Source organism: Bubalus kerabau, chromosome 10, assembly GCF_029407905.1.
Source record: "Bubalus kerabau isolate K-KA32 ecotype Philippines breed swamp buffalo chromosome 10, PCC_UOA_SB_1v2, whole genome shotgun sequence".
NCBI lineage: Eukaryota > Metazoa > Chordata > Mammalia > Artiodactyla > Bovidae > Bubalus > Bubalus kerabau.
This window is the reverse complement of record NC_073633.1, coordinates 104,924,260-104,948,844: the sequence shown is the minus strand read 5'-3', so window position 1 is coordinate 104,948,844 and position 24,585 is coordinate 104,924,260. Positions and strand designations below refer to the sequence as shown.

General features: G+C 44.0%; 1 long non-coding RNA gene across 3 annotated transcripts; it reads right to left on the bottom strand.

Moving 5' to 3' along the window:
- Positions 1-239: 239 nt before the first annotated feature.
- On the bottom strand, positions 240-6,637 carry LOC129621893 (uncharacterized). Of its 3 annotated transcripts, none has more exons than XR_008699807.1 (3): positions 6,324-6,637; positions 5,149-5,318; positions 240-2,396 (listed from the first exon to the last, which is right to left on the bottom strand). It is a non-coding gene; the product is annotated as an uncharacterized LOC129621893 (long non-coding RNA). The 3 variants fall into 3 exon arrangements; XR_008699806.1 differs by having other exon boundaries at positions 5,197-5,318; XR_008699805.1 differs by lacking the exon at positions 5,149-5,318.
- Between the last annotated feature and the right edge of the window lie 17,948 nt (positions 6,638-24,585).

Here is a 24,585-nt window from a genome sequence, read left to right as displayed (position 1 = left end):
TCTGTAATTGGCCAGGCTCAGAGGAAAGGGTAAGAGCAGAGACAGGAAATGAGTGACTAGAATAATAAGGGATTTAAAAATCATGTCGTCTTTGTATTTTAGAAAGCTAGGAGAGGTGTGGATGCTTCAATATGAGATTGAAAGGTTGTTGTTGAATCACGCGAATATACCAGGATTTTTGGCTCCCGGAGGAGAAGAATTCAATCCGGGGCCAGAGACAAGGCTTGATAGCTCAGAGCTTTTGTGTAATAAAGTTTTATTAAAGTATAAAGGAGATAGAGAAAGCTTCTGACATAGGCATCAGAAGGGGGCAAAAAGAGTACCCCCTTGCTAGTCTTCAGCTGGATGTTATATAGTCACTAGCAGTCTGTTAATGAAAGAAAGGAATGTCTTAAAATTTAGAATGGCACCAAATGGTTTATCTTGGGCCATAAAATAATTAACTTGAATCTTAAAGAAGGACAGACCACCATACAAATAGTTTCATTTACATAGATTAGGGGAACAATATCTGAGTATAACATACTGGTTTGTCAAGTAGGTTTTGGGCCAAGAGGCGGAACCGACTTGGAGACAGAGTTTGGGGTAAAGGCGTAGTACATTAGCATAGCTTAAGACAAACATTTTCATAAGAAAAAGGCATTGGTTATCTCTAGTGTCATTATGGCAACACAGTATTTTAAGAGAAACCTCTCTTTAAATTTGTATAGAGAAGGAAAAAAATATTTCTAGTTTGTTTCCTCCTGCCGCTTAAGAGAGAGAAAAATGTCTGACACTTGCAGGCTATTTCCTCCATTTGGAGACCCCTGGCCTTCCTGCCTGTTACCCTCTCATTCCCCCCTTTTCTTTTAGGAGAATTATGTTGTCTAGGGAAAAGGGGCGTCGTTCTCATTCCATAACTACTTTCGAGCTGACAAGGGGCGTTGTCTCTAAATTGATGAGGCAACATATTCTCTTAATCTTCATATTGAGGATATCTGATCCAGGGGCCCCAAATAGTAGTCGGAGGAAGCTACAGCAGTAACAGGAGTTTGAGCAACCATTTGTAACTTAAAAGCTTTCATGCGGCTAGAAACAAATCCAGTTATACAATTACAGATGCAGGGAGCAAACAGCAAGAACAAAACAACCAGAATTATTGTAATTAAGATAGTCGTCCACCATGGGGAACTAGTTAACGTCTCCCAAAGTGAGGCAATTGAGGCTTCAGGAGTATCTATGGCCCTAATCATCTTGTTCATGTGGTTAGTAAAATGAGTAACATTCGTGCTCATATCAGGTATGTATGTACAGCATTGGGTATGAATAATGGCACAGGTTCCTCCTTGTGCAGCTGTCAGAATATCTAGAGCCAATCTGTTTTGTAAAACCACCTTTCTAATTTGTGCTTGTTTAGCATTAAGAGCTGAAATAGCCTTCTGAGAATCTTGTAATGTCTGTTGAGTAAAATTAGTCAAAGCATCTACTCGTAACATAACATCTGTAGTTCCCAAAGAGGGAACAAACGCTGCAGTCAAATAATCATACCAATAAAATACAGACCTTGTCCACCGAGTTTTAAGGTGGGGTAAATTAGCAGGCTTTTCTGGAAGCTCTGAAAATATAAAGCCATGAGTAAAGGCTAGACCCAGGGTGCATCTCCCTATCCAACCAGGGGGAAGCCACGCCCATAGGTAAGAGCCACATATCCAATAAGTCCCATTTGGAGCAAACCAGCGCGACTGAGATATCCAGTCCCAATTTGTGCCTGGCCAGACAAAGGGAGAACCTGATCTGGGGTTGGAAAACACGGGAATGATTACATTGCATGTTTCCTGAGACAAATATCTCAATTGTTTCCAATCATTGTAATTAAGTTGTTGGCTAACTTTTGGGGACGGCTCTGTTTGTTCTCAGCATATAGAGGCAGTAGATATCAAGCGTCCTTTTTCAGGAGTTAGCCATGTAACCTCGTCCCATATTTGATAAACGTCAGGTAAAAAACCATTAGATCTAGACCGGTTTACCTTATATGTAGAAAAATAGTCATTGAACCTAGACAATGTATAATCAAAGTTAAAAGTCACATTATGTCCATAGTTAGAGTACAAAGTGTTGCACCAGTCCATTTTAGGGTTGGTAGTTGTCATCAGATGAAGAAGAGGCATCGCATGTGATTGTTGTCGAAGGTATTCACAGACTTGGAGAAAGTCTTTTCCTTGAAGTGGGGACGTCCACCACGGGAAGCCTTCCATTGACGAAGAGGGGAGTGCTCCACAGACCCAGCAGTTAGACCGATTGTGGAATGCAGCATAGGAGTGAGCCCAGGACAGGAAGACATTGTCTTGAGGATCCAACGGCAGACTCAGGATATTTGGAGTCAGCAGAAGTAAGCTCGCATAGGTTATCAGGTACATCTAAAAGGTACAAAGTCAGAGCATAGAAAGTAAAGACATAAAATGAAGTCACTTAATTTTGGTCAGGGTGCCACCTCTTAACTCGAGTATGATGTACCCACGAATCAATTCCTGGCACTTTGACAGCTGTGGGAGAAGAAAGAATAACCTGGTAAGGACCTTCCCAGAGAGGCTCGAGGGATGGGCCCCCAGATCCCAATGTTTTTATGAGGACCTCGGTTCCTGGCTCAAATAGAGGCTTGTTTGTCTCGGAGGCTGGGTCAGGAGTTGTCTCCCGGAGTTCTGTTAATGCCTGTTGAAAAGCTGAGCCTTTTTTCTTAATGTCTTGTAACCACAGTCCGCCAGAAAGTTTAAGAAATCTTCTGAGGCTCGCGAACAAGCTTCCTCTGTCTCAGCACAGAGCAAAATATCATCTACATATTGTAACACCACTGTTTCAGAGCTATTAAACTTTGGAGATCTCGTGACAAACTTTGTCCGAATAAGTGAGGACTGTCACGAAATCTCTGGGGCAAAACTGTCCAGGTTAATTGAGAAGCTGGCTGCGTAGGGTCTTCAAAGGCAAATAGGAATTGACTTTTTTTCGTCAAAGGCACTGAATAGAAGGCATCTTTTAAATCAATTACTGAGAAATATTTGGCCCGTTCAGGAATTTCAGACAATAGAGTATAAGGATTAGGCACTACGGGGTGTAAAGGAACTACAGCCTCATTTATTATTCGTAAATCTTGAACTAGTCTCCATTTACCATTTGATTTCTTTATACCCCAAATAGGAGTGTTGTAAGGACTGTTAACAGGAAATTAATAGTCCCTGTTCCTTTAAATTTTCAATGATGGGTTTTAACCCTTCCTTAACTTCAGGTTTCAGTGGATACTGCTTCTTATGTGGAAATACGTGCGGGTCTTTGAGCTTAACAACTACAGGAATAGCATTTTGAGCTCGACCCACAGATTTTCCATCCGCCCATACTCTAGGATTTACATTTTGTTCAACTAAAGGGAGAGAAAGGGAGGGCTCCATATTTATGAAAACAGAGGCATGGACCTTGCTCAGTATATCCCTTCCCAAGAGGGGTGAGGGAGATTCTGGCACAATCAGAAACTCGTGTGAAAACAGCACAGAATCTCAGTTGCAAGATAAAGAATAACTGAAATAATACCTGTTGGCTCGTCCAGACAGTCCCATTACGGAAGCGGATCGGGAAGAAAGTGGGCCAGGGGCTTCAGTGAGCACAGAATAAGTTGCCCCAGTATCTAAAAGGAAATCGACAGATTGGCCCCCCACAACTATTAATACCCGGGGTTCCTCAGGTGTAATTAGGACGGGAGCTTGTGTGGGGACCCCCGGGCACCTTCAGTCCTGATTGTCTTGAGAGTCCGACCCGGGAGACCTACGCCTCTGGGAGCAGTCTCTCTTCCAGTGTGGTCCTTTGCAGACCGGACATGGAGCCGGGGGCGGCTTAGATGCCTGAGGGCAATCCCGCTTGAGGTGCCCCTCCTTTCCACAGTAGTAGCAAGCCCATCTCTTTTCACCTGGGCCCCTCTGGGCACTTTTCTCAGGCTGTTTAAGAACGTTTTTCATAGCCATGGTGAAGGCTTCCGCCTTTTCCTTTATCTTTTTTTGTCTTTTTTTCTTTTTCTCATATTTCCTACCATAATAGACTGTCTGAGCCAGTTGTAACAGAGTATCTAAAGACTGATTTGGTCCATACGCCTGTTTTAATAGCTTACGGCGGATATCTGGAGCCGACTGAGTGAGAAATCTATCTTTTAAGATCACTTTTTTCTCTTCACTTTCGGGATCAATCTCTGTGAATCTGTGAAGGCCTTCTCTCAGTCTATCTAGGAATTTACCAGGAGCTTCTTTTTTCTTCCTGTTCTATATCTGTCAATTTGTCATAGTTTAAAGGCTTAGAACGTGCCTGTCTAAGTCCTTCAAGAATACATCTAACAAAATGATTCTGATCCCATCTTTCTTTAGCTGTGTTGTAGTCCCAGTCTGGTTCTATAGTTGGGACCGCCTGATTCCCAGTGGGGAGGGCCGCTATCTCGTTCTCCCTCTTCCCTACTGATTCATTACCAAGCCATTCATCTCCATAAGCAACCGCTTTTCCCAAAACTCGAGTCTTTGACTCGGGAGTCAGCGTTTGTCCTAAGATATACATCACATCTTTCCAAGTGAGGTCATAAAGCAGAGTAACACCTTTAAAAGCTCTAATATATTTTTCTGGGTCATCTAAATAGTCTCCCAGATCCTCCTTGATTTTTTGTATTTCTTGATAAGAGAAAGGCTTATTAACTCTCACAGACTGATTATTTCTCCCGGTGGGTGTTTCATAAAGAGGCAACAGCTTCTGTGGCTGTTCCTCAGTCTCTCTGGCTGCTCTGCGCATATGATCCCAGGGATAGATTGGAGAAACCTGTTTTTCCTCTTTTCTTTGTCTCCTGTCCTCCATCTCATCTCTTACTTCGATGGTCTGAGTTTCTACTGAAACCAGAGTAGTCTGAGGTCGTACTGAGACAGGAGTTGTTTGGACCTCCATGTGGGCAGTTTGAATCCCAGTTTGGAGTCCCCAGCACGGGGGCAAAGTAAGAGGACAGGAGGGAGCTGAAGGTTTCACGCCCAAATCTATACCCTTAGGACATAAGTCTGGCATATTTCGCAGAGAGTAAAAGGGCAACACATATGTTACTTCTACCCATTTTTCTTGTTCCTTACAGACCGGTCTAATTGTAGAACAGTATTATACTTAAGAGACCCTCCAACTGGCCACCGTTCGCTGTCCTCCAATGGATACCGTGGCCATGCAGTATCACATAGGAAGACCAGGTGTGTCTTCTTTAAGCCCTGGGGATCAAATCTATCCCAGTTTTTCAGGATACAGTTCAAAGGAGTGAGGCTGGAATTGTTAGCTCCCATCTGTAAGAGAGAAAAAAAGCGACCAGCGCCATTTTTTCTACCGGAGGCGTCCCTCCCTGCTCTAGATGGGGGTGTAGACAGACGTTACACCAAAAGCTTTTCCTTCCTGGTCGGACTTAGTCTGTCCCTTACCGACGCAGGCGCCGTACTCGTCCCTCCCGGTTCTACCACCGAGATGGGGTGGGGATGTACCAGGGGTAGACTTGATAGCATCCCTACTTGACGTCCAGCTCTTCACCCTTAACCTTGTTTGCCTCTGATGTCACCTGGGGTGAATCAGAGTAACCTTTCGGAATGCCTCCCAAGCTAAAACCGCTGTGGGAAACATTCGTCACCTGAGTGCCTGTGCACGACCCTGAGCATTTCTTGACTACAATAAGACCGACGCGAACATAAAACTGAGATGTTCTTTCCAAGCATCACCACACCAGTATAACAGCCTCCTCTGATCCACTAAGAGCCGGCGTTACCCATCGCAGTCCCAATCTGCGTAACCTTTAACCTCAGAGATGTTCTGGGAGCTAGAGCTCCATCTAGCTTCCGAACTTTCGATTCCTAGCGAGGCTAGGCGCTTTCTTGAATACCAATCCAAGTTTGGGACCTAAGCAACAGTATACAGTAACAATATAGATCACAAGTCTCTTGAAAGTCTATGATCTGATAGATTAGGTTAGTACTTCTAATTCTCAAGGAGTTATGAAATGGTCAAAGAGACCGAAAAGTTTGACCGAGAAAGGAGAGTTCGGTCCACACGCTTTGCCCATTTTTGGTCGGTTCTCGAAGGAGACATTGGGTGCCTCTTGGCATTGACAGGTCGGTATAACACCCCAACAGGTTTCTCCCATAAGCCGTATGAGATCACTGTGGAACCGCAGAGCAGGGCCCCTTACTTGCTTCACGCAGAGCCTGCCATTCATTCACACAAGCACACGGAAGAGTTAGTAAAACACAGCAGAAAACGTGTTCGCTAAGAGAACAAAGAACTAAAGCTCCAAGCATCCTTACCTTGTCCTGAAGGATCCCGGACGAGCCCCCAAGATGAAAGGTTGTTGTTGAATCACGCGAATACACCAGGATTCTTGGCTCCCGGAGGAGAAGAATTCAATCCGGGGCCAGAGACAAGGCTTGATAGCTCAGAGCTTTTGTGTAATAAAGTTTTATTAAAGTATAAAGGAGATAGAGAAAGCTTCTGACATAGGCATCAGAAGGGGGCAAAAAGAGTACCCCCTTGCTAGTCTTCAGCTGGATGTTATATAGTCACTAGCAGTCTGTTAATGAAAGAAAGGAATGTCTTAAAATTTAGAATGGCACCAAATGGTTTATCTTGGGCCATAAAATAATTAACTTGAATCTTAAAGAAGGACAGACCACCATACAAATAGTTTCATTTACATAGATTAGGGGAACAATATCTGAGTATAACATACTGGTTTGTCAAGTAGGTTTTGGGCCAAGAGGCGGAACCGACTTGGAGACAGAGTTTGGGGTAAAGGCGTAGTACATTAGCATAGCTTAAGACAAACATTTCCATAAGAAAAAGGCATTGGTTATCTCTAGTGTCATTATGGCAACACAGTATTTTAAGAGAAACCTCTCTTTAAATTTGTATAGAGAAGGAAAAAAATATTTCTAGTTTGTTTCCTCCTGCCGCTTAAGAGAGAGAAAAATGTCTGACACTTGCAGGCTATTTCCTCCATTTGGAGACCCCTGGCCTTCCTGCCTGTTACCCTCTCAAGATGGGGCTACCATGTAAAAGATGGATTCAAATTTTTCTGTGTCCCTGAAGGAAGACCCGTGGATGGAGACCACAGGGCATGAGACTCGTGCTCAGAATGAGGAAGTGCTTTTTCCCAGAGCTTTGCAAAGATGGGAGGGGCTGCCTGGGGAATCAATGATTCTCATTTTGAACTCTGCCTGAGCAAGGGCTGGAGGACCCGTGGGAGGAGATATGGGGAGTCTACAAGGAACTGTGGGACCAGATGATGCAGAAACCTTACTCTGAGATTCCCTGATTTTGGAGACTCGTAAATGGAGCAGGACCGAGAGACTGATATTCTTATTTTGGTGTAACATCACTAGGATAAAGAAACTTCATAATTAACATTATCCATCTTGGGGATTTTTAGAGAACTCTCAAGTATTTGGCCCACAATATATCTAATGTGGGTGTAGCTGCTACGGATCTATTTAGTAGAAGTGGGTCAGCTTTCTTTTCCCACAACTTGGCTACGTTTCTCAGAATATTTCTCTTTAATCTTCTTTAAAGAGGTGGTGGGGGAGAAGGGTGTAGGTTCTGGGTTAGAGAGACCTAGCTAGAAATTCTCTGCCACACTTGCTAATTGCATGAGTGTCAGCAAATTACCTAATATCTGTGAGCCTCATTTATTCACCTATTAAATGGGAAGCACATTATTTGCTTTTTTTTCCCCCCCGCTGCATTGGGTCTCCGCTGCTGCTAGTGGGCTTCCTCTGGTTTCTGCCTGCAGGGCTGCTCTCTGGTTGCGGTACTCGGGCTTCTCCCTGCGGGAACTTCTCTGCAGAGCACTGGCTCTAGGGCACACTGGCCTCGTAGCTGTGGCTCTCATGTCCCAGAGCACAGGCTCAATAGTTGTGGCTCATAGACTTAGTTGCCCTGCAGCACGTGGGATCTTCCCAGACAAGGGGCTGAACCCGTGTCCCCCTGCATCGGCAGCCAGATTCCTATCCATCGGAACACAAAGGAAGCCCTCATTGGTTGTTTTAAGAGATAATCTATGTAGAGTTTCCAGCACTTAGTAGGATTTTAATACATAGGGAAAAAAAAAATTAAAACACTTTTTCTTGTGCAAGTAAATGGAGCTGAGTCATTACCTGTGGGAAGTGGGTAGTCATGGTGATGGAAGAGCCAGTCAGTGAAAGGAAATGCTCATTGATTGAATTGTATGATCCTAAGTCCAGGATATTATTCATCCCCTCCCCCTCCCAATTTGATGCATCTTTAAAGATAACCATTTATGGAACGTTTAAGAACATTCAGTGTGCGTAAAACACTGAGAAATTAGCAACAGTTCAGAGGCAATGATGTATGAGGCTTGGCGCTCTCCTGAGTCTGAGGCTGGGGAACTGGGGGGCTAATTGTGTCTCTTCCATGAGTGCACGTCTTCCTGTGAATACTGGGGGTGGGGAGGGATTGATCTTCAAATAAATATGATTCATGGTTTAGTGGAAAAGCTGCATGTTTCCCCATGAAGATTGAATAACAAGTCAGTTCATTATACTGTAGTTATTGATATTGCAATCTGCTCCCAATGAATGCAATTGCAAATCCATTTAGGAAGGCGTGTGATCCGGGATTTGGTTTGTTTTCATTTACCCTTTGGGTAGCTGAATGGTTGGGCAAATGAGACCTGGCCCCCCTCCACTACTCTTGGGTCCTGATCATTTCTATTAATACTCCTCCAACACCAGTCACAGTGCTTGGTCATGGAGTGGGGACAGGTCTCATTTGCAAAACCATCCAGGTTCTTGCTAGTATTTGCTGGCTGACTGGAGATGCCCTCATTACGTGTCTCTGGTGTGGTTTTGTTCAGTCATCATAGGGATGGTCAGATTCTGGTTATCAGTTTACCTCCGTTTGTGTATTCACTGTGCATGCCCCACGACCCAGGCAGCTAACCCCAACCTTAACACACAGCCTCCACATCTCTTTATATGTCCAGCGAACGATCCATGGACACCAGTTCAATTGGGGTGCACAACCTGTTGATGCGTGAGACTCTGTTTCCTCAGAGTTTCTTGTAAAGCTCCAAAGCCGAGAGCAGACAAGCTCCCCAGTGTTCTCAAGAGAGTGACAGGGAGCTAGCAGACGTGCCCTTTATGGCTTTCAGAGGTGATCTATTGATCATGTTACTATCACGTCCTGCTTCCCCCTCCCCCACCCCAAACATCCTGTATGAAGCAGGCATGTGACTTTTGAAAGCAGCTCATCCAGGGTTCATTGATGTGAAGTTTTGGCCACATGGGGAATACTGTGGCGTTCTCATCTCCAGATTCAAGTGACAAGATTCCCGGAGAACTGTCAAAGGGTTTTGGGGTGGATGCTTCTGGAAAAGGAGGCTGGCATCTCACTCCCTGACTGCATGCAGGCTGAGCTCAGAAGTGTGGCAGCATTTGCAGCCTGCCACCAGGTGACAGAGGAGAGAGCTCTTGAGGGCTTGACTCCTTGATGTTGGAGTTTGGGCTGCTTCCTGAATACAGAGAAGGAGGCTTCATTACAACCCGGAGCATTCTGGAGGTCTGAGGGTGGATGGTGCAGCTTGCGATGGCCGGGAGGAGAAAAAGGAAGAGAGGCTCGGGGTTTGGCCTGCATGTCTCTCACCCACAGAGGGTGGTGGTCAGGCTTAAGCCACTGTCTTGGTCAGCTTGGACTGACTATAACAGAACACCATAGATGGGGTGGCTTAACCCACATGAACTTATCTCCCACAGTTCTGGAGGCTCAGAAGTCCAAGATCAGGGTGCCACCGTGGTCAGGTTCTGACTTGCAAATGGCCATCTTCTCACCGTGCCTCACATGGCAGGGACTAGAGAGAAGCAAGCCCTACTGTCTCTCATAAGGGCACTAATCCTATCTCGGAGGCTCCACCCTCATGACAACCTAATCACCACCCAAAGGCCCCATCTCCAAATACCATCACAATGGGTGCTGGGGCTTCAATATATGAATTTTGGAGGAACACAAATATACAGTCTGACAGCCATTTAGAAAGAATCTTTCCAAGAGGACAGTGTGCACAGGATGCTCACTGCACTGTGGGGAGTCCCATGGGAGGCAGGAACTCAGAGGTAGTCCAGCAAGAGCAACCCAGGAGCAAATGACTCCCTTGGGAACAGAGCGACACCGTGGTTCCTACAGTGACTCAGAAGGACCCACCATGTGTCCCACATAAAGTCAGCTTTTGAAGGAGGGGCAACAGTAAATGGCAACCCACTCCAGGACTCTTGCCTGGAGAACTCCATGAACAGAGAAGCCTGGCAAGCTATAGTCGATGGGGTCGCAAAGAGTTGGACACGACTGAGCAACCATCACTCACTCACTCATCACAGAAGTGGTGGCCACTTGGAGTCAAAGGAGAACATACAAGTGACCAGAGGGGAAAAAAGACTTCTGACTCTTCCCCTCTTCTATCTTTTCCATGTACTGACCTTGAAAGTGCAGAAGAGATGGCAGAAGGTGGAGGCAAAAGTCATGTTCAGTTTCCATTGCAAGTCCCCTAAACAGGGTCAGGCCTGTGGAAAGGAGTAGACAGTGAAGGCAGGTAGTGTGGAAATAGGAAAGGGACAGTATCTCAGATGGTGAAGAATCTGCCTGCAAAGCAGTTCAATCCCTGGGGTGGGAAGATTCTCTGGAGAAGGGGATGACACCCACATGAGTGCCTGGAGAATCCCTGGTGGGCTACAGTTGATGGAGTTGCAAAGAGTAGGACAAGAATGAGTGACTAACACTTAGGAGACTGGTAGGGCTTAGGATTAGATAGGTTCAAGTTTTGTTTTAGATTGGACAGGACTTTAGAGAATGTGAAAAGGAATCTTTATCACTAGAGGGAGATGGTTCATGAAACCAAAGAAGGTCATGAGATCTGCCTGGGATGCCCTTAAAAGGGGAAGGAAGGAGATCCATCAGAACATGCTGGAAGCCATGGAAGGAGAAAAATATATCTGTTCCTGTTTGTATCCTCACTGAATTCAGTCCATTCATTGAATTGCTTCCATGTGCAATGTAGGTATCACGGAGGAATTCACAGGTGAGACAGAGGACAGCACCTACCCCACACATAGCAGACCTCCCCAAACATCCTCCTGAGGTGTGACTTTCCTTTCTGGATCTCCTCCAGCCATGCTTCCCTGATAGGTCAATCAGTAAAGAATCTGCTTGCAATGCGGGAGACCCTGGTTCAATTCCTGGGTTGGGAAGATCTGCTGGAGAAGGGATAGGCTACCCACTCCAGTGTTCTTGGGCTTCCCTTGTGGCTCAGTTGGTAAAGAATCTGCCTGCAATGTGGGAGACCTGGGTTTGATCCCTGGGTTGGGAAGGTCCTCTGGAGAAGGGAAAGGCTACCCACTCCAGCATTCTGGCCTGGAGAATCCCATGGACTGTAGAGTCCATGGGGTCGCAGAGTTGGACACAACTGAGCGACTTTCACTTTCCAACTGTGCAGCACTGGAGGTCCTTCCCTCCTGCGTGGAGCTCAAGCTCTTTCCCCTGGATGTGAACTTGCACTGCCCTCCCTGAGGACATTTCAGTGATACCCCACAGGAAGGGCATGGCATCAAGGTGGTGTGCATGGGAAGGGGCAGACACTGTTGCGCACTCACCCTAGACTTTTTCTAAGAATGAAATCTTGAAGGTAAGTTTGTAGGATGATCTCAGTCTCATAGAACGAGCTTCCATGTAGGTTAAATGAGGCAGGTATTGTGCCCAGAAAGGAAATCCAATTTTTTAAGGTAGTTTTGGATTCTCATTGAAAAATTCAGTTGTGGGGGTCTAGGTTGTTAGACATGAAAGTCTCAAGATGTGAGACTTTTATAACGTTGATAACTTATACATGCTTTTGTAACTTCTTTCCAACCTTCAGCTGAATTTCCTATTTTGGATATTGTCTCCAGTTAATTGAAAATTGCTTAGCTCTAACATTATTTTCCAGATAGTATTATAAAATGGTTTGAATTCTCATTTGCCCTTAATAGATGAGTTCATTTGGAAACAAAACAAAACAACCAATATTAGTCATCAAAAATGACAGTGATGGGCCTTTCTGTGGCAATCACAGCAGGATGGTACTTGATCAGATGGAGTTAAAAGCATCTTTTGAGATGGTCACTCCATAGGAGGGTCACGGGAGAAGCTAAAGGTGACAGCGTACAATAGTTTACCCTTGTGATGGCCTTTTCACAACCTCCAGTTCCATAATGTGTCCAACTGTGCCATAGCTGAAGGCAGGGACATCTGGTCTACCAGTGGGCCTGTTGGTTATATCGGCCAAATAAACTTTCAGTCAGTCCTCTCTTCTCCACCTCCATTCTGACCGCTTTAATCTGGGCACTAAGTGGTCTCTTTGCTTCTATTTTGCCTTTCTTGATCCACTCCTCACACAATAGCTGATGTGATTGTAAAAAACAAATGAATTACGATGGTGAATTGAATTCACATAATTTATCTTCTCAATACCTGGTTAATGAGAGTGTGTGGGTGCTTGCATGCTCAGTCATGTCCAACTCTTTGTGACCCCATGGATTATAGCCCACCAGTCTTTGCTGTTTATGGGATTTCTTAGGCAAGAATACTGGAGTGGGGTGCCTTTTCCTCTTCCAGGGTATCTTCCTGACCTAGGGATTGAACCCACCTCTCCTGTGTCTCCTGCACTGGCAGGTGGTTCTTTACCAAATGTGAGTAAGGGTGTACAAACCAGCCAGGAATATATCAACAAACGAGTTGAATAAAGGTAAAAAAAAAAAATTCTTTTGGGAGAACTTCCATGGTGATCCAGTGGTTAAGTTTCCCAAGGCAGGGAGCGTGGGTTCAATCCCTGGTCTGCCAACTAGGATCCTAGATGCCTCTTGGTGTGGCCAAAAGGAAAAATTTTCTCATTCTGTTTGTATGTCTCCAGGTTTGGGAGGATTGGTGAGAAAAGTCAGGCTTTTGCTGGCTCACCAGAATGGATTCTGGGGCATTGGGAGTGGGCAAAGGAGCAGGCCGGGTGACAGTCCTTTTCTTTTCTGGTGGATGGAAAAGTTCCTGTCTGTGGTTCCATGAGGATGTGGCCCTTGGATTTTCAATTGTAGGGACCGAGAGCTCCAGGTGCTTGGCTCTGAACCTTATCAGGTTTGCACTATGTTCGCCATGGGCTGCTCCCAGGCAGTGGCTGTGCATGGCCAAGACTTTAAGCAGGCCCATCCCTGAGACTCCTCTGATAGTTACCTTGGGCTCTGAGCCTGCCCCTTGGCTTTGCCCAACTTCCCTTGAACTGCATGGCTACCTAGGAAATGTCCACCCACATCTGCTTCCTTCCTTCTGTCTCTCCTTCACTCAGAGTCAGACCTGCACCATGGTCCGAGGGCTCGCTCAGCCTTTCCTGAGGCCTTACATGCTCCCTCTTATACACTTCTTGCATGTTTCATCCTGTCTTGATGCCTGCTTCTTGCAGGACCCAAATAACACATTGGCACACAGGAGATACTTGATAAATTTATTCAGGAAGTAAAAGGGAACATGAATTAAAAAGAGTTTTATTTCAAGTCTTCAGGAAATAATCTCCACTATCTTTGGGGGAACGATGGGAAGAAAAATCATATATTTTTTTCTTGCCCTCTTCTGTTTCTAACTATTCCCCATGCCTGATTCTTTGTTATAAAATAGCTTCACCAAAGAGAAGCATTGAGTCATCTTGGTCTTTTGCTTTAGATGACTTTGGCACCTGGAGTGGTTTATGAGATGGTGGAATCATAAAATCATATGTGAATTCACTAAAAATACTTTTCATGGTGTTCTTGTGGAGAGTAAATGAGATAACCCGAATAAAGAGTTCAGCACAGATCCTGACACATTATCAATAGATAAACTGTGGCAGATGCACAGCACAGGGGCCTGAGCATACATCTGAAACACCACACCGAGTGTGTGCACACCAGCAAAGGTGGGTCACACATTACACGTGTGGACTGACTGGAGGGCCTCTGGTCACATACAATGTTTACATTCGCTTGGAGAACTTATGATAGATTCCAAAGCCTCTAGGTCTAAGGGCTCTTATTCCTCACAATGTTTGACTGTGAGAAGAATTTTGGAATTCAGAATCATGAGAACAGCTGATTTTTTTTTTTTTCAGTTAAAAAAATCACTTTAGTTTTTAATCTATCTTGTAGTTTAGTTGCTTTACAATGTTGTGTTCATTTCTGCTGTGTGGCAAAGTGAATCAGTTAAATATATACAAATAATCCCCTCTTTTTTAGATTTCCTGCCCATGTAGATCACCATGGAACACCGAGTAGAGTTCCTTGTGCTGTACTGTAGCTTTTCATTAGTTATGTATTTTATGCATAGTATCCGTATTGTGTAGAAATCAATCTCATTATCCCAATTCATCCCACACTTCCCTTTCCCCCTTGGGATCCATACATTTGTTCCCTAACAGCTGATACTTTTAAAGTATTTCTTTGTTCCAGAACATTCAGTAACTTCAGTAACACACAGCTACTACAGGAAAAGATGGGCTTGTCCAGGGTGATGGGGCTGGCATGGCTGTGAAGATGAGAAATGAGGCAGAGAGAAGCTGGAGACAGCTGGAGCCCTCTGAGTACTGTTCTCCTTCGGACACCCGTAGGGAGGCAGGGTTGCCATGGCAAGACTGAAGAGCCTTTCTCTTCAGCGCACAGAAGCGGCATCCAGTGGTACAAGCATGGGCTGAGTCCAGAAATCGAGCTGCAGTGTGGCTTTGCCACTGTGTACCATGGAATCTCAGGGAAGCTACTTTAATATTCTATGGTTTCCTTTTCTGTAAAATGGAAACGCGCTACCTACCTCAGAGGGTTGTATGCTAATCATGTGAGATGGTAAGTGTGTTCCAGTTTCTAGGGTAACAGAGCTTAGCAATTGTAGTTGCTTTAAACCACTCACACTGTATGACAGTCTCTACGTTCATCCATGTCTCTACAAATGACCCAGTTTTGTTCCTTTTTATGTTTGAGTAATGTTCCAGTGCCTGAAGAACTATGGAATGAGGTTCGTGACATTGTACAGGAGACAGGAATCAAGACCATCCCCATGGAAAAGAAATGCAAAAAAGCAAAATGGCTGTCTGGGGAGGCCTTACAAATAGCTGTGAAAAGAAGAGAAGTGAAAAGCAAAGGAGAAAAGGAAAGATATAAACATCTGAATGCAGAGTTCCAAAGACTAGCAAGAAGAGATAAGAAAGCCTTCTTCAGCGATCAATGCAAAGAAATAGAGGAAAACAACAGAATGGGAAAGACTAGAGGTCTCTTCAAGAAAATTAGAGATACCAAAGGAACATTTCATACAAAGATGGGCTCCATAAAGGACAGAAATGGTATGAACCTAACAGAAGCAGAAGATATTAAGAAGAGATGGCAAGAAAACACAGAACTGTACAAAAAAGATCTTCACGACCCAGATAATCATCATGGTGTGATCACTGACCTAGAGCCAGACATCCTGGAATGTGAAGTCAAGTGGGCCTTAGAAAGCATCACTACGAACAAAGCTAGTGGAGGTGATGGAATTCCAGTTTTGAGCTATTCCAAATCCTGAAAGATGATGCTGAAAGTGCTGCACTCAATATGCCAGCAAATTTGGAAAACTCAGCAGTGGCCACAGGATTGGAAAAGGTCAGTTTTCATTCCAATCCCAAAGAAAGGCAATGCCAAAGAATGCTCAAACTACCACACAATTGCACTCATCTCACACGCTAGTAAAGTAATGCTCAAAATTCTCCAAGTCAGGCAGGCTTCAGCAATATGTGAACCGTGAACTTCCTGATGTTCAAGCTGGTTTTAGAAAAGGCAGAGGAACCAGAGATCAAATTGCCAACATCCACTGGATCATGGACAAAGCAGGAGAATTCCAGAAAAACATCTATTTCTGCTTCATTGACTATGCCAAAGCCTTTGACTGTGTGGATCACAGTAAACTGTGGAAAATTCTTCAAGAGATGGGAATACCAGACCACCTGATCTGCCTCTTGAGAAATTTGTATGCAGGTCAGGAAGCAACAGTTAGAACTGGACATGGACCAACAGACTGGTTCCAAATAGGAAAAGGAGTACATCAAGGCTGTATATTGTCACTCTGCTTATTTAACTTCTATGCAGAATACATCATGAGAAACGCTGGACTGGAAGAAACACAAGCTGGAATCAAGATTGCTGGGAGAAATATCAATAACCTCAGATGTGCAGATGACACCACCCTTATGGCAGAAAGTGAAGAGGAACTCAAAAGCCTCTTGATGAAAGTGAAAGCGGAGAGTGAAAAAGTTGGCTTAAAGCTCAACATTCAGAAAACAAAGATCATGCCATCTGGTCCCATCACTTCATGGGAAATAGATGGGGAAACAGTGGAAACAGTGTCAGACTTTATTTTTGGGGGCTCCAAAATCACTGCAGATGGTGACTGCAGCCGTGAAATTAAAAGACGCTTACTCCTTGGAAGGAAAGTTATGACCAACCTAGATAGCATATTGAAAAGCAGAGACATTACTTTGCCAACAAAGGTCCATCTAGTCAGGGCTATGGTTTTTCCTGTGGTCATGTATGGATGTGAGAGTTGGACTGTGAAGAAGGCTGAGCGCTGAAGAATTGATGCTTTTGATCTGTGGTGTTGGAGAAGACTCTTGAGAGTCCCTTGGACTGCAAGAAGATCCAACCAGACCATTCTGAAAGAGATCAGCCCTGGGATTTCTTTGGAAGGAATGATGCTAAAGCTGAAACTCCAGTACTTTGGCCACCTCATGCGAAGAGTTGACTCATTGGAAAAGACTCTGATGCTGGGAGGGTTTGGGGGCAGGAGGAGAAGGGGACGACAGAGGATGAGATGGCTGGATGGCATCACTGACTTGATGGACGTGAGTCTGGGTGAACTCTGGGAGTTGGTGATGGACAGGGAGGCCTGGCTGTGGTCCAAGGGGTCGCAAAGAGTCGGACATGACTGAGCGACTGAACCGAACCGAATGTTCCACTGTATATATGTTCCATATCTTCTTTACCCATTCCTCTGTTGATGGAAAGTTAGGTTGTTTCTATGTCCTGGCTATTGTAAATAGTGTTGGGAAGGAAGTCCAGAAGGGAGGGAATAGATGTATACATGTGGCTGATTTATTTTGCTCTACAGTGGACACTAACATAATGTTGTAAAGTAACTATGATCCACTCTTTGCAACCTCATGGACTGCAGCCCCCCTGGCTCCTCTGTCCATGGGAATTTCAAGGCAGAGTACTGCGGTGGGTTGCCATTTCCTCCTCCAGCAGATCTTCAGTGCTTGAGCCCATGTCTCCTGTGTCTCCTGAATTGGCAGCTGGATTCTTACCACTGAGCCACCTGGGAAGCTCCCAATAAAAGTAAATAAAAAAATAAAAACAACTCACAATCTGTGGGTTGGGAATTTGGGTCAGGCTGTGTTTGGTGATTATCCTGCTCCTCTGGCATTGACAGTGATTTTCGTAATCTCAGGGAGTTGGTGATGGACAGGGAGGCCTGGAGTGCTGCGGTCCAAGGGGTCACAAAGAGTCGGACAGGACTGAGCAACTGAACTGAACTGAACTGTGCTGGTATTCAGGTAGTGGCTGGCTTTCTCTGGAGGGTTCAAAAAGTCCTTCCTCATACATCTGGGGCTTTGGGGGGATGGCTAGAAGTGGGGGCTCCATTGGGCCATTCTTCCCCTCCATGGAGTCTCAAGACTCTGCACATGGCCTGTCCATCAGGGCCGTCTGATTTCTCACAGGCAGACTCTGCTCTCAGAATGAGTAATTGCAGAAACAGGAAATGAAAACTACCAGTCTCTGAAGATTTGGGCCAGGAAACTGGCAGAGCCTCATTCACTCCAGCTTCCATTAGATAACCACAGAGGCAAGCCAGCTCTAAGAGGAGGGGGCAGGGAACCCACTTCTTGTTAGAAAGGGTGAGTGTCAAAACATTTGCAGCCTCTTCAGCTGCCCTGGTGAGTGGCGCAGAGGAGAGCATTGGGAGCTTAAGCTCTCAGGACACACAGCGTGTTGCCTTCACTTAGGACCACATAGCAGACCCATCCTACGGCTCAGCTTCCCTGTCTTAAAAGATTGGATAAAAAACTGACTGCAATTCCTAACACTGAAAGAAACTCCCACTGCTTTTCATGTTGGAACATTGCAAAGACCTTGAAGATATCAGATTCCAGAAATGGGAAAACAGCAAAAACCCAGTTTACCATTTAGTCCTATATACTGAGAGTCCACTGTGTTCTTTGTGCCATGCTAATTGCTATATGCATATTTCCTCCTTAATCTTCACAATAGCCCTGAAAGACACTGATGGTCTCCTTTTTTTAAAATGAGAAAATCTCTCATTTTAAATGTTTCACGAGACAGTAAAGGAAGCAACCTAAGTGTCCATCAACAGAGGAATGGATAAGGAAGATGTAGTCTATATATAATATGGACTATTGGGCTGTGTGCTCAGTCACTTCAGTCATGTCCGATTCTTTGTGACCCCATAGACTGTAGCCCGCCAGGCTGCTCTGTCCATGAGATTCTCCCGGCAACAATACTGGAGTGGGTTGCCATGCCCTCCTCCAGGGGATTTCCCAACACAGGGGTCGAATCCACATCTCCCACATTGCTGGCAGATTCTTTACTGTCTGAGCCGCCAGGAAAGCCCCTATTACTCAGCCATGAAAAGGAACAAAATTGAGTCATTTGTAGAGACATGGACTATCACACAGAGTGAAATAAGTCAAAAGAGAAAAGTAAATATTGTATATTAATGCATATATGTGGAGTCTAGAAAACTGGTATAGATGATCTTATTTGCAAAACATAAATAGAGACACAGATGTAGAGAACAAACATATGGACCCCAAAGGAGGAAGGGGTGGGTGGGGTGAATTCGGAGACTGGGATTGATGTGTGTATACTACTATGGTTGAAATAAGTGACTAATGAGAACCTCCTGCATGGCTCAGGGAACTCTACACAATGCTCCATGGTGATCTAGATGGGAAGGAAATCCGGAGAAGAGGACATGTATGTAGGCATATAGCTGATTCACTTTGCTGTACAGTGGAAGCTAACACAACAGTATAAAGCAGCTATACTCCAATAAAAAATAGTTTCAAAAAAGCTAGGCCAGTATTGCACAGCTAGCAAGAGGTGGAGTTGGAATTGTGCAAACCAGAAATGCTTCCCTGACTTTGGGTTCTATTTATGCAACAGCTTATTCGCAAGACTTATTTTCCCTGCCTCATATAATGGAGGATTTCAAGGGCTATCACTTCTACAAGCCAATAGTCAATTGTCTGAGCTGAAAAAGGAAGATATTGTAATGAAAACCATTTTTTTCATATTTCAACATGTCACTTTTTAAAGGCTCCACATGTGTCTTATAATGACTTTTATCTTAGACCAGTGATTCCAGATCTTTTAAGGATTGTGATATTGGGAGAGTTTAACAAAGTTTGGAAAGTAAATGTCTACCTGCACTCAGATACAAAAGAGTTTTTTTTTAATCATCTGTTTATGGCAGGTGATACTGATTTTCTATTTAAATTAGTGATATGGTGCTTTTAAAGAAATTTAAGTGAAAATGTGAGCTGATTTAAAGAAAGCAAACAGTAGTAAGTTGGCAGGTATGTATGGCACAGGTTGGGAATCATGAACTCCTGAAATGTGGGAAATAGTGGAGGAGTAGATATCTACTAGGTATCTATTGGATATCAGGATAGATGTTAAGAATCTAGCTCTAGATACATAGAGATGGAGAGACATCATATGTGGAGATTCATGTGTAATCTGACAGCCGCTGATTAACTTTCTGAGCAACTTACATATGGACCTCATCCATATGGACCTCCAGTCTTCTCATTTGCAAAATTAAGAATTGATTTTTATTTATGCTGAAAATTCTTTTTTTTTTTTCTCGAGGCTGTGGAATTGTAGTTATTGCTTCTGTCTGCAACAACCTCAGATATGCAGATGATACCACTCTAATGGCAGAAAGCAGAGAGGAACTAAAGAGATGAGGGTGAAAGAGGAGAGTTAAAAATCTGGCTTAAAACTTAAAACTCAACATTCAAAAAACTAAGATCATGGCATCCAGTCCCATCACTTCATGGCAAATAGATGGGGAAAAGTGGAAGCACTGACAAATTTTCTTTTCTTGTGCTCCAAAATCACCGCAGATGGTGACTGCAGCCATGAAGTTATAGGATGCTTGCTCCTTGGAAAGAAAGTTATAACAAACATAGACAGCATATCAAAAGTAGAGACATCACTTTGCTGAGAAAGGTCTGTATAGTCAAAGCTATGGTTTTTCCAGTAGTCATGTGTAGATGTGAGAGCTGGACCATAAAGAAGACTGAGTTCAAAACTGATGCTTTTGAACTGTGGTGTTGGAGAAGTCTCCTGAGAATCCCTTGGACAGCAAAAAGATCAAACCAGTCAATCCTAAAGGGAATGAACACTGAATATTCTGTGGAAGGACTGATGCTAAAGCTCCAATACATTGGCTACCTGATGTGAAGAGCTGACTCATTGGAAAAGACCCTGATGCTGGTGAGAGAGTCATTTCCTAGGCAGGTTGATAAGGAGTCTAGGGGTCCCCAAGGAGAGAGGGATCTGGAATTCTTAAGGAGGAAGAAAGGATAAACTTTTTTTCCTTCTCTACATTCTTTAGGATTATATAACAATAATGTATCCTGCCTGAGGACAGTCTCTGGATTAAACCTTCTGGCTAATTCTGTTATCTTAAAATGTAAATTATGGGATTAGACCTGGTCTTTACAAGGATGTATCCTGCCTGAGGATACATCCTTGTAAAATTTTGAAAGAGATGGGAAAACCAGATCACCTGACCTGCCTCTTGAGAAATCTGTATGCAGGTCAGGAAGCAACAGTTAGAACTGGACATGGACCAACAGACTGGTTCCAAATAGGAAAAGGAGTACGTCAAGGTTCTATATTGTCACCCTGTTTATTTAACTTCTATGCAGAGTACATCATGAGAAATGCTGGACTGGAAGAAGCACAAGCTGGAATCAAGTTTGCTGGGAGAAATATCAGTAACCTCAGATATGCAGATGACACCACCCTTATGGCAGAAAGTGAAGAGGAACTCAAAAGCCTCTTGATGAAAGTGAAAGTGGAGAGTGAAAAAGTTGGCTTAAAGCTCAACATTCAGAAAACAAAGATCATGGCATCCGGTCCCATCACTTCATGGGAAATAGATGGGGAAACAGTGGAAACAGTGTCAGACTTTATATTTGGGGGCTCCAAAATCACTGCAGATGGTGACTGCAGCCGTGAAATTAAAAGATGCTTACTCCTTGGAAGGAAAGTTATGACCAACCTAGATAGCATATTCAAAAGCAGAGACATTACTTCGCCAACAAAGGTCTGTCTAGTCAAGGCTATGGTTTTTCCTGTGGTCATGTATGGATGTGAGAGTTGGACTGTGAAGAAGGCTGAGCGCTGAAGAATTGATGCTTTTGAACTGTGGTGTTGGAGAAGACTCTTGAGAGTCCCTTGGACTGCAAGGAGATCCAACCAGCCCATTCTGAAGGAGATCAGCCCTGGGATTTCTTTGGAGGGAATAATGCTGAAGCTGAAACTCCAGTACTTTGGCCACCTCATGCGAAGAGTTGACTCATTGGAAAAGACCCTGATGCTGGGAAATACTGAAGGCAGGAGGAGAAGGGGACAACAGAGGATGAGATGGCTGGATGGCATCACTGACTCGATGGACGTGAGTCTGAGTGCACTCTGGGAGTTGGTGATGGACAGGGAGGCCAGGCATGCTGCGATTCATGGGGTCGCAAAGAGTCAGACACGACTGAGTCACTGAACTGAACTGAAGTGATCCTCCCTGAGGACAGTCTCTGGATTAAACCTTCTGGCTAATTCTATTATTTTAAAATGTAAATTATGGGAGGTCTCTACAACCTCCAGACATTCTTTGGATTCATTGGAGAGTATATAACTTCATTGCTAACACTAGCAAGCAGGTACTCTTTCTGCTCCCTTCTGATGCCTATGTCAGAAGCTTTCTCTATCTCCTCTATACTTTAATAAAACTTTATTACACAAAAGCTCTGAGCGATCAAGCCTCATCTCTGGCCCTGGATTGAATTCTTCTCCTCCGGGTGTCAAGAATCCTGGTGTCTTCATGTGATTCAACAACAACCTTTCACTGGGAAAGATTGAAGGCAGGAGAAGGGGACGACAGAGGATGAGATGGTTGGATGGTATCACTGACTCGATGGACCTGAGTTTGAGCAAACTCTGGGAAGTGGTGGAGGACAGGGAAGCGTAGTGTGCTGTAGTCCATGGGGTCCACAAAGAGTGCGACATGACTTAATGACTGAACAACAACATCAACCTCTTCTTCCAACAAGCAACTCATTTGTTCAGAAATTAAAAAAAAAATTGCTGTATATTTCATATGTATCTGAAAGAAGTAAAGATGATAAGGCTTTTAACTCAGCCCCTTCTATGAAAAACTATTTTAATAATGTCTAGAGTGGGGCTTCAGTATTCTTGCCTTGAGAACCCCATGAACAGTATGAAAAGGCAAAATGATAGGATACTGAAAGAGAAACTCCCCAGGTCAGTAGGTGCCCAATGTGCTACTGGAGATCAGTGGAGAAATAACTCCAGAAAGAATGAAGGGATGGAGCCAAAGCAAAAAGAATACCCAGCTGTGGATGTGACTGGTGATAGAAGCAAGGTCCGATGCTGTAAAGAGCAATATTGCATAGGAACCTAGAATGTCAAGCCCATGAATCAAGGCAAATTGGAAGTGGTCAAACAAGAGATGGCAAGAGTGAATGTCAACATTCTAGGAATCAGCGAACTGAAATGGACTGGAATGGGTGAGTTTAACTCAGATGACCATTATATCTACTATTGCAGGCAGGAATCCCTCAGAAGAAATGGAGTGGCCATCATGGTCAACAAAAGAGTCTGAAATACAGTACTTGGATGCAATCTCAAAAACGAAAGAATGATCTCTGTTTGTTTCCAAGGCAAACCATTCAATATCACAGTAATCCAAGTCTATGCCCCAACTACTAACGCTGAAGAAGCTGAAGTTGAACGGTTCTATGAAGACCTACAAGACCTTTTAGAACTAACACCCAAAAAAGATGTCCTTTTCATTATAGGGGACTGGAATGCAAAAGTAGGAAGTCAAGAAACACCTGGAGTAACAGGCAAATTTGGCCTTGGAATACAGAATGAAGCAGGGCAAAGACTAATAGAGTTTTGCCCAGAAAATGCACTGGTCATAACAAACACCCTCTTCCAACAACACAAGAGAAGACTCTACATACGGACATCACCAGATGGTCAACACCGAAATCAGATTGATTATATTATTTGCAGCCAAAGATGGAGAAGCTCTATACAGTCAGCAAAAACAAGACCAGGAGCTGACTGTGGCTCAGACCATGAACTCCTTATTACCAAATTCAGACTTAAATTGAAGAAAGTAGGGGAAACCACCAGACCATCAGGTATGACCTAAATCAAATCCCTTATGATTATACAGTGGAAGTGAGAAATAGATTTAAGGGCCTAGATCTGATAGATAGAGTGCCTGGTGAACTATGGAATGAGGTTCGTGACATTGTACAGGAAACAGAGATCAAGACCATCCCCATGGAAAAGAAATACAAAAAAGCAAAATGGCTGTCTGGGGAGGCCTTACAAATAGCTGTGAAAAGAAGAGAAGTGAAAAGCAAAGGAGAAAAGGAAAGGTATAAACATCTGAATGCAGAGTTCCAAAGAATATCAAGGAGAGATAAGATAGCCTTCCTCAGTGATCAATGCAAAGAAATAGAGGAAAACAGCAGAATGTGAAAGACTAGGGATCTCTTCAAGAAAATCAGAGATACCAAAGGGACATTTCATGCAAAGATGGGCTCGATAAAGGACAGAAATGGTATGGACCTAACAGAAGCAGAAGATATTAAGAAGAGATGGCAAGAATACACAGAAGAACTGTACAAAAAAGATCTTCACGACCCAGATACTCACGATGGTGTGATCACTGACCTAGAGCCAGACATCCTGGAATGTGAAGTCAAGTGGGCCTTAGAAAGCATCACTACGAACAAAGCTAGTGGAGGTGATGGAATTCCAGTTTTGAGCTATTCCAAATCCTGAAAGATGATGCTGAAAGTGCTGCACTCAATATGCCAGCAAATTTGGAAAACTCAGCAGTGGCCACAGGACTGGAAAAGGTCAGTTTTCATTCCAATCCCAAAGAAAGGCAATGCCAAAGAATGCTCAAACTACCACACAATTGCACTCATCTCACATGCTAGTAAAGTAATGCTCAAAATTCTCCAAGTCAGGCAGGCTTCAGCAATATGTGAACCGTGAACTTCCTGATGTTCAAGCTGGTTTTAGAAAAGGCAGAGGAACCAGAGATCAAATTGCCAACATCCGCTGGATCATGGAAAAAGCAAGAGAGTTCCAGAAAAGCATCTATTTCTGCTTTATTGACTATGCCAAAGCCTTTGACTGT